Below are 9,210 nucleotides of genomic sequence, written 5' to 3' on the forward strand. Positions count from 1 at the left end.
TTCTACCCTCCAAATATATGGATAATGATGAAAAGAGCTGACATGATTCAGTGCTGCACTAAATCTTTACCAACTAAATACTTCAATGAGTAGTGTGATTGCCTGATAAATATGAACACTTTAAGTAGTTTGAAGGACAGGCCATGTTCGGAATTTTCAGACCCAAACTAAATTGATACAGTTTATATTTCTTCATCCAGTCCTCATCTTGTGTTAATCTTCTGTTATTTGCTTGACCAAGAAATCTATTTTTTATTATAAATTAAATGTGGACACAATAGGGAAAAGAACAACCCCAATTACCCCAGGCTTTCAAAATCAAAACGTTATTGCGAAAGCTCATATTAAATACATGGTGACCATCATAAAAAACAAAACAAAACAACCAAACAAAGCAAAAAAAAAAAACAGGTTAAAAATCAATAGAAATACCCACAGCCAATCCATCATCCTCAAATTAGAAAGCACACATAGCACTCAGACAGTGCAAATGTTGTTATCTGCACAAATGACTACCTCATCTATTATTGATATACACTACTAAATTCTGAATGAGGAGAGAAAAAAAAAGAACATGAGAAACTCTCATTAAATGTCGAGCCTATGGCATTAATTCAATGTCAAAAATCGCACATGCATACAGTACAAACACACATTTTCCTCTTTGAACAAGCGTTTCCTGCACTGATCCAGCTCAGATCTGTGCATAAACCTACGTCTTCCCAAGCCTTTTAAAGATACACTGGTGCAAATAATATATCCTTCTTCATAGGTCAAAATGTAAACTGTGCCCCCGTAATCCAAACTGGGCAATACAGATTAATCTATATGACCAGTCTCCAGTCACAAATACCAAATGCTGCACACCCTTTAAAAAATAAATGTCTGTCACTGATAAGAGTCGACGGGGTAATCAATTGAATATCAGACAGTAACCCCCTCTTCAACCCCCACCAGCAGACAGGCAAAGCACACAGACAACTGTTTAGCCCAGACATTGTTCTTCCTAGTGCAGATGCTGTGGCCTTCATTGATTACCATTAGGACTGAGTGTCCTGTTTTCCCTGTAATGCTCACATGCTCATGCCCAGAGTCCAGCGGCGCTGCTCATTAATTTTCTCATAGGTCTGGGGACAGACACAGTGACCCAGGCTGCTCTGACAGCTGGATGCGTGTTATTCCAATATGGGGAGCAACATTTCATCTGTCTTTTTCATCTATCTCTCGGACAACCACCTGTGTGTCATATCGTCTACTGGAAAATCATTTTAGATACTAATGGTGAACGGTTAGATATTGGGATGCAATGGATGTATTTGATTTGGGCTTCAGAAAGCCGTAGTTATCGTCTACAAATATTCTTATTCACAAGCAATAGTGTAATTGATTTTGACTTCTTTTAAAAAGATTCCATTACTAACTTAGACAGATGGTAATAAAATGGTAATGGTTATCACATAGGTATACCTTTGCAAACACACATTTCATTTGAATTTCATGAAATCCCTAAAGAAAAATAATCATGAATAACTTAACATATAAAATAGAATACATTTTTATTGATAAAACACCATTATGACACATAAATCTAAAGTGCATGCTCAAATATATATTTCAAAGTAAACAGAATTTAAATTAAATTGTTTATGAGAACAGGCTACCAAAATTACTTCAAATACACATATGTAACACAGATCTGATTCGTGGAGAGACATGTTGTCATTCTGACTTTAGACTTCTACCAACCCTGTAGGTCACTGTTTTACATAAACAGTGGCTTTTGCTGTAAGTGTAAGTATGGGACAAGGCCTAGTAAGTGTGGTACAATGCAGACCAAACAATGCCAGAAAAGGAGGTCAATGAGCAACACGGGCCCATGTGTGTCGCCTGGCACAAACACATCACGTTCCCTCGTTCCAGATCCACAAAGAGAGGGAACAGAGAGCACATTTTTCCTCCTCCGCTCACAACCTTTAAGCCCTAATTTGTTAATCAATTCGCTGTGGTCTCTCAACACCTGATTGGAAATAAATCCCGTCTACTGTACTTCAAACCCACCGCTTTACTCTGATCCTGTGTTTCACAGTAAATAAAGACTGGCATTTACAGCGCAATCAATGAAGGCATGTTCACCAGCCCTTTTGAATTGCCTGGCTCACACAGTTCTTGCAGGGGCGGGAGCTGATTGGGCATATATCCAAACCAGGGGGGCCTTAAAAATGCAGCTTTAAGCCCCTCTAAAATACCCTATATGGACACATCCTGACACACAGCTCTGTCTGCCATACCCTAATAGATCTAACGACCCTCAGCTACACCAGCACGGACCTCTCACTGCACGTGTGCTCCGAGACCCATTTTAAACCAACTTTCTCATGTTCAACTTTCTCAGTTTCTGGTGTCTTTGCATATCTGTACTACCAATATACATCCATGTAGACTGTGATATATACATTACATGTCTAATATATCACAGTCCCATTGCATTCAGTGTTAAAGGTTTATTATACATGGTGCACATACAGATAACATAAATCACCCCTGCACTATTGTTCCAGTAAACTCCCTACTTATTTTTTCAGATTAAAAAGAAGATAAAGAAGACATTAGAAACACACCTAAAATAAATCAAAACGTTTTGACTTCTTAGGTGCAGACACTGATGTTCTACATCTTGTGTGTCTCGATTCCCGAAGCACTAAAACAAGACACAGCAGTCATGTTCTAATGCTTTTCATGCCAGGGGGAATTTCTTTGGGATTTATTCCAAGCCAAGGCATGCGGGTCCGACAGGATCGGTTCTCATTGGCATTCCTGCATGAGGCCTTTCGAACACTTTTCACAGTAATTCAGTGCATTCTTCTGACTTCACCCCATGGCCAAGCTAAATCATGAGTTAGCCTTAGAAGCGAGTGCACTCTTTTTTTTGGGGGGGGGGGCTAAATCAGAAAGAACAACGTGGTAGCCAAGCTGGAAACCATACAAGAGCTCACAGTAAGTGAGGCTTTAGAGAAAGACAGTAAACAAACAAAAGGAAGGAGATTTAGGACTTTCACACAAACACTGAGCAAGCTTGCGGAGAGCAGTTGAAAGACAGCCCCAGGGGATACACAGGGGGTAGTCTGAGGGGGTATACTGTAACTGGCCTTTGGCATTTGGGCTATTATCATTCCTGTAAGTTTACCAAACAAACAGAACCTCACTCAGCGGTGAGTAAACTGACATAGGCAGGGGTCAGGTTAAAGGGTGTGTGTGTGTGTGTGTGTGTGTGTGTGTGAGTACAGGGATAAATGGGCCAAAGGAGGTATTTCATTAACACAAAAAAACTGTAATTTTAACACTGTGATTAACACTGTAATTTTGAGGCTGTAATTTTAATCTAATTTCCCTTTCTCTTTGTTCGGCACAGCCAGAGGATGACGTTATGGTGGAATTGCTCATGTTGTTTGAGAACATCAAAATCTCAGTCCTCGACCCATCCACAGACCAGGAAACAGGCTTATCATTTGTATGCAGTACATTTTCAGCTGAATAGTTCTCTCCAAATATTTCTCTCACACTTTTTTCATCACTTGCTTGTGTAGACCGTTAAATGTTCATCTTGTATAAATACTGACTGAAGTCTTTCACACTAATGAGTGAAAATAAAACAGCGTTCAGCTCTGTCTGACCTGGGTGACTTGCATCAGCTGTTTAAACAAGGCAGGGAAGCTCACACCAGTCAGCATCTGGTGAGCCATCCTGCAAACACAACTGTTGGGGAGCCAGTTTATGGCAACTAGCCCAGTGGCAGACAGAACAGATAGTGAACATGGTGCTTTATGTTCTGTGTGCTGCAGTTTGACTCTCACACCGTGGGAGGCACCCTGTGGTGACTCCAGCTGAAATTTAACTGCTTAGAAATGTCTCATTCTATTTTCTCATGGCATTTTGCTTGCACCCTGCTGCACGGCAAATGTAAAGAACCCTTTTGCACTCCCTTTCTCACCACCGAGAGCTGTGTTTAAACCTGAAAGCCCTTCCACCCCCATCCTCACTCATTTTCTTTAACGGGAAACAAGCACACGGGCCCTAATGAGCTCTGTTCAGGCTAGGCTAACTTTGAATCTGATAATACCTGCCATATGAACTCCACAAGTAATCACACCATTAGTGGGAAATTCTGAGGGTATTTTAAATAACCATGAAGCATATTCACTTCATGCCTTTAAATGGGCTGAGAGAAAGGTTCTCTTGAGCTGAGAAATTTCACAGTCTCACAGTAATATTTCGGTCTTAGTCTTGCTGGACAGGGGGCAACAATAAATTAGAGTCATTATGCTGGACCTGTGTAAACCTCTCAGCCTAGATATTTAAAGCCCTCTTCTCGTTGTGCTTACATCCTAAAGATATATGTAAAAAAAAATTCATACAACTTTTACATACTTTTATAACTTCAGCCAAACTTTCACCAATTTCTCATAGAAATTTGGGCAAGTACTGAAATGACATCTCACCAACAGATCCTCTTGCAAAAATGCATGCACCCATACTGACATTTGAAATGAAAGGATATCTTGTATTATGTTGAAATTACAGCTCAACATCAATTAACGTTTCATTTTTAATAAACATGCCCTTAAGGTGTATGAGATCATCATTTGTGTTGCCACACACAACAGAGCCGTGTTTTGTATCTAGGACACCACTTGCACCTGATCAACTTCAGTTTTCAGACATGCATAGCTGTCTGCAACAACACCTCAGTCAAGAGCATACATAAACACAGACAAAATACAGACAAGCATGTGAGTGCAAACACATACATAGATACACATACACACTCACAGACACACACACACACACACACACACGCATGTACATACACACACACTCACACACGCATGCACACGCATACAGGCACACAAGCTGCTTGGCATTTGTAACTGAAGGCCTAAACATAGATAGATTGCGCTGAATCTGCTCAGACTTGGCTTACCTTCTACAGTTACATGAGTCAGAGGAAAAGCTGAGATGGGCATTTGCAAGCTAATGACAATCATCAGCCTCACTTCAGCTGCACCACTGACAGCACAACACACTGTTTTCTCATTGTTCAAACTCAGCTGGCTTCCTCAAAGAGCTTTTACAGATGTAGGAACTTTGAGGACAGATGCCTGTGGCATTGTCTGTGGGGTTGAACTAATTCCTTTTTGTGTCTGGCCAAGTTACCATTCATTTTGCTGTTTGAACAACGCGAGGCTTGGTGGAGAGAGAGAGAGAAAAGAATCTTGTGAGGGCTTCAGAAGGGCTCTGTGAAAGCCTTAACAGCAGGTAGCTTTTAGTGTTGCTGTATTCCGTCTGCCTGAATGAAGTCAGTAGTCCTAAGCAGTGCATGGGCCCCACCGTGCCATATACCTCTGTGAGTTTATTCACCTCAGACAACCACCATCTGGTCCTTAGTGGTCTAGACAGTAGCCTATTCCATCGGCTGAAAATACCTCTGTCCGCACAGTGCCACACACATACGCACACACACTCTCTCTTGCTCCGTGTCTCTCTCTCTTGCTCTCTCTCTCTCTCTCTCTCCCCTTCTCTCTTTCTGTCTTCCTCTGCCTCACTTAAAGGATTTCCTTCCCAATTTTTTCTTTCTAACAGACATGTCATCACCATATATGCAAATGTAGCCTATCTCTCAGCAGTGTCGTTGAGCATAGCCTACATGCTTTGAGCCAATCAAGACAACACAAACAAACTAGCAAAACAAAAAGGTTAAAAAACAGCGTTTCAGTGCCAGTAGGAAGACCAGCAGATAGTACAGCAATTAACATGAGTTTGGGAAAATATTTGCAACCATTTAAAACAGTCAAGACATGTTTTTTTCCCTCCCTTTCACAAAACAAAGGCTTGAAGAGTAAGAGACAAAAACAAGGCATGATGCTGTTGAGGTCAAAGGAAAGGAGAACCCAAACAGCAAATGCCTACATGTTTTCATCTGTCACACATTAATCAAACTCCCACTATCAGTCATATCAGGTCCCAAAATATTTGGCAACAACTCCTCAAGGAGGTGAACTCCTACTGGGCAGAAACCCACATCCTCACCACTGACATAAATGTTTGCTGTAAATCTATCAATAGCATGCAAAAGAGCTGAGAACTGAGATTAGACAAACTCTACCTGATGACAACAAGACTATGTTCCTGCCAGAAAGTTTGACATTTTCCTACAAGTCTAGACAGTCAGGATTAACTGTGTATCAGCTTGCATTGGTATATAGTCTTCTGCTGCATGGATCTGTTACATTGCTTCACAGTTTGTTTCGCTATTTGACAGAACAATATTGATAAAATAGGAGAGAGTGTATGTGTGTGTGTGAAAAAGAGAGAGAGAGACGGAAAGAGAGAGACAGAGAGAGACAGAGAGAGAGAGAGAGAGAGAACCTCATGCATCACCAACTGTCATCTTTAATGTAGCCTCTGTACCTCCTTTTGACAATGACCCTGCAGACATTTGCATGTGCATAGGAAACGGCCAACACAATGACATTCTGCGTATCGGCCCAACGGATAAAAACCCCAATTGTTTGGTGACAATCGGCCAGTCTGCGATGCAAAACCCAGAGAACTGAAATGAGTCAAAAGGCCTTTTGGCAGAGCTAACAGCAGGACTTACTGGGACGTCTTTACAAACTCCTCTTGTTTCTCAGGAAGGGCTTTCTTTTAAAGGGCTCTGCCCCCCAAAAAAGAAAAAAAAAATATCTGAAAAGAGGTGAGGAATCTAACATATTGAGCAATGAAATAATCCCCTGTAACGGCCATATGCTGTGCCTGCATTTTTCAGACTTCCTGTTGCGTGGAGGGTGGACATAGGACAAAGGTATGGAGAGAAGCCCCCACCCCCCACCACCCAGTCAGAGAGAGAAGACTGCAGAATTAATCAGAAACTACAATGAGGACGCTCGCTGAGACCAATCGGGGCCGTTTATATATACATGCACACATGCTGAAATCATCTGGCTTTGAGTTGGCATGCTGAATCTGCCTGAGCGAGACGGTCAAATTCGCTTTAACTCCAAAACCAACGCGGGTTAAAAATAATGAAATATGACTGACCCGCTCTGTAACGCAGAACCAAAGAAAGCTCCCTAAGAGTCTGGCAGCTGAGAGATGTTTCTCAGTGAATATTTAAACATCAAGCTGTCGGGCGGCTCCTGCTTTGTTTATTCCTTTCAAGGCAAAGGAGAGGAGAGCTTTCATTTGAAATTCCGCTCTCTGCTCATGCATCAACGGGAACACAGGCATATATCTGAATTTGTTCATGTTGTTCTCTGGTTCTCTGTCAGTGTGTCAGTCTGCAAGGCAGCAGTGCTTGTGTAGCCTCCTGCTCGCCCTCACCATGCTCTTTCTCTCTCTCTCTCTCTTTCTCTCTTCTCGCTCTTTTGCTCCCTCTCTCCCACCAAACGGCTAAAGCGCACACGGATCACTGCCGCTGTCTCTGCATGCTCCACTGCATGCTCCACAGACACGTCTGTGTTTTTAAAATAGCTCTACGAAGGTTAGAGAGTCAGTAGGTGGATGAAGTGGAGTAAAGTGGAGTGAACTGGGGTTTGGCAGTGGTGTGGTGGGGACTGATGTAGGAGGAGGAACCTGTGTGTGCATGTATGTGAATATCTGAGTGTTGATGTGTCCAGTATTGGAAGCCAGTTTAGATGGAGAAGGCACCGTAATGAACAGATGAACCGAAACAAAGGAACCTCTCATATAAAAGTGTCTTAATGTCTGAATCACCAAAAGCCACAAGAACAGCTGCACTGCTCCTTGGTACAGCTTTTACAAGTGTGTGGAACTCTATTTGATGAATGTGCTGCCATTTTCCATGAGAAATTACATCCTTTGGTGTTTTGCTGCTTGTGATGGAAAATGCCGGGCACTTGGGCTTTGTGTGTGGGGGCACTGTCATTATGAAAGCTGCCACTTTCATCAGGACAGAAATCCTTTACCAGAGAATGAAGGTGATCGCTCAGAACGGTTTTGTATTCACTGGCATTTACCTTTGCCTTATGCTGTTCCAGACTGAAAACGCTCGGTTTAGCATTCATACTATTATTGCGACGTCTTTTAAAAACATCTCTTCCTGGAACAATGCTTTCTAAATGGCAACAAATCTTTGAATGGCTTAAAAAGTACTTCACGCTTAATCTGTGGAATACAGTGAACTACAAAAGATGAACACTGGGGCACGTTTGTTCTGTTAGACAAGGTGTGCCTTTACTCATCTTGCTCTTGTCTGTGGAAAGTTTATGGTTTGTTTTTTTCCTGGCTCCTGGCAACCTCTGATTTGATTACTTTTGAGTGACAGCAATTTTTCTCTCACTGAAGGTGGAATGAGCTTGACAAATGTCATGCTTAAAAAACGCATTCTTCTGATGGACTACCCCTCCATTTTTAACACTTTTGAGCCAAGTTTACTGAAATGTAGGTACATGGGTAGGAATATGGGACCTCCTTGACCCTTTAACCAACTCTGTACTATACGCACATGTACAGTCCTGGGCCTAAGTGATAGTCAACAGATGTACAACCCACCCAACACTACTGTTAAGAGGTGATGTGCCTCTGCAACTGTTACAGAGCACTATGCCAAAAACAACAAGCCTAAGGCTCTCTCTCCTATATCCCCACCCCCACACTAACCTTCTGTCTGTATCTCTTTAGGTACATGTATGGGGTGGGTTCTCATACCCCTGTGTGAAAGACTCTAAGATGGTGCTATCACTTGGTGATTTATCATGACATATCTGCCCTGTAAACTCTGACAGGCTGTTAAAAGCCCGTAGCATTCTGGGTCTCCACCAGTCAGGCTAGTACACGTGGGCCCTGAGGAAAACAGACTGAAAGTGTTAGTGTGTAGTGTGTGTGAATGCATGTGCATTCATGCCAATGTGTTAGAGAGGGTGTGTGTATGTGTGTTTGGTTGGGTGGAGTGCAGTTAAGTGGTTAGATATACCCACACAATCAGAAAATCAGTGAATTGGAGGCTTTATTAAATGTAACCAGTTTATAGCTGGCAAAAGCCTTGTAAAGTCTCGCTTACCAGAGAGAGAAGAGAAAGAGGGCAAATTATTTCCATCCTCCACTTCATTTGTGAGGCAACGTGTTGTCTACTTAACAGAAACAAGCTCTTTTTTTTTCATTTGGTTGTGGCTATGGAGCAATATTACTGCCCTC

The sequence above is a fragment of the Chanos chanos genome, chromosome 4, assembly GCF_902362185.1.
Source record: "Chanos chanos chromosome 4, fChaCha1.1, whole genome shotgun sequence".
NCBI classification, from domain to species: domain Eukaryota; kingdom Metazoa; phylum Chordata; class Actinopteri; order Gonorynchiformes; family Chanidae; genus Chanos; species Chanos chanos.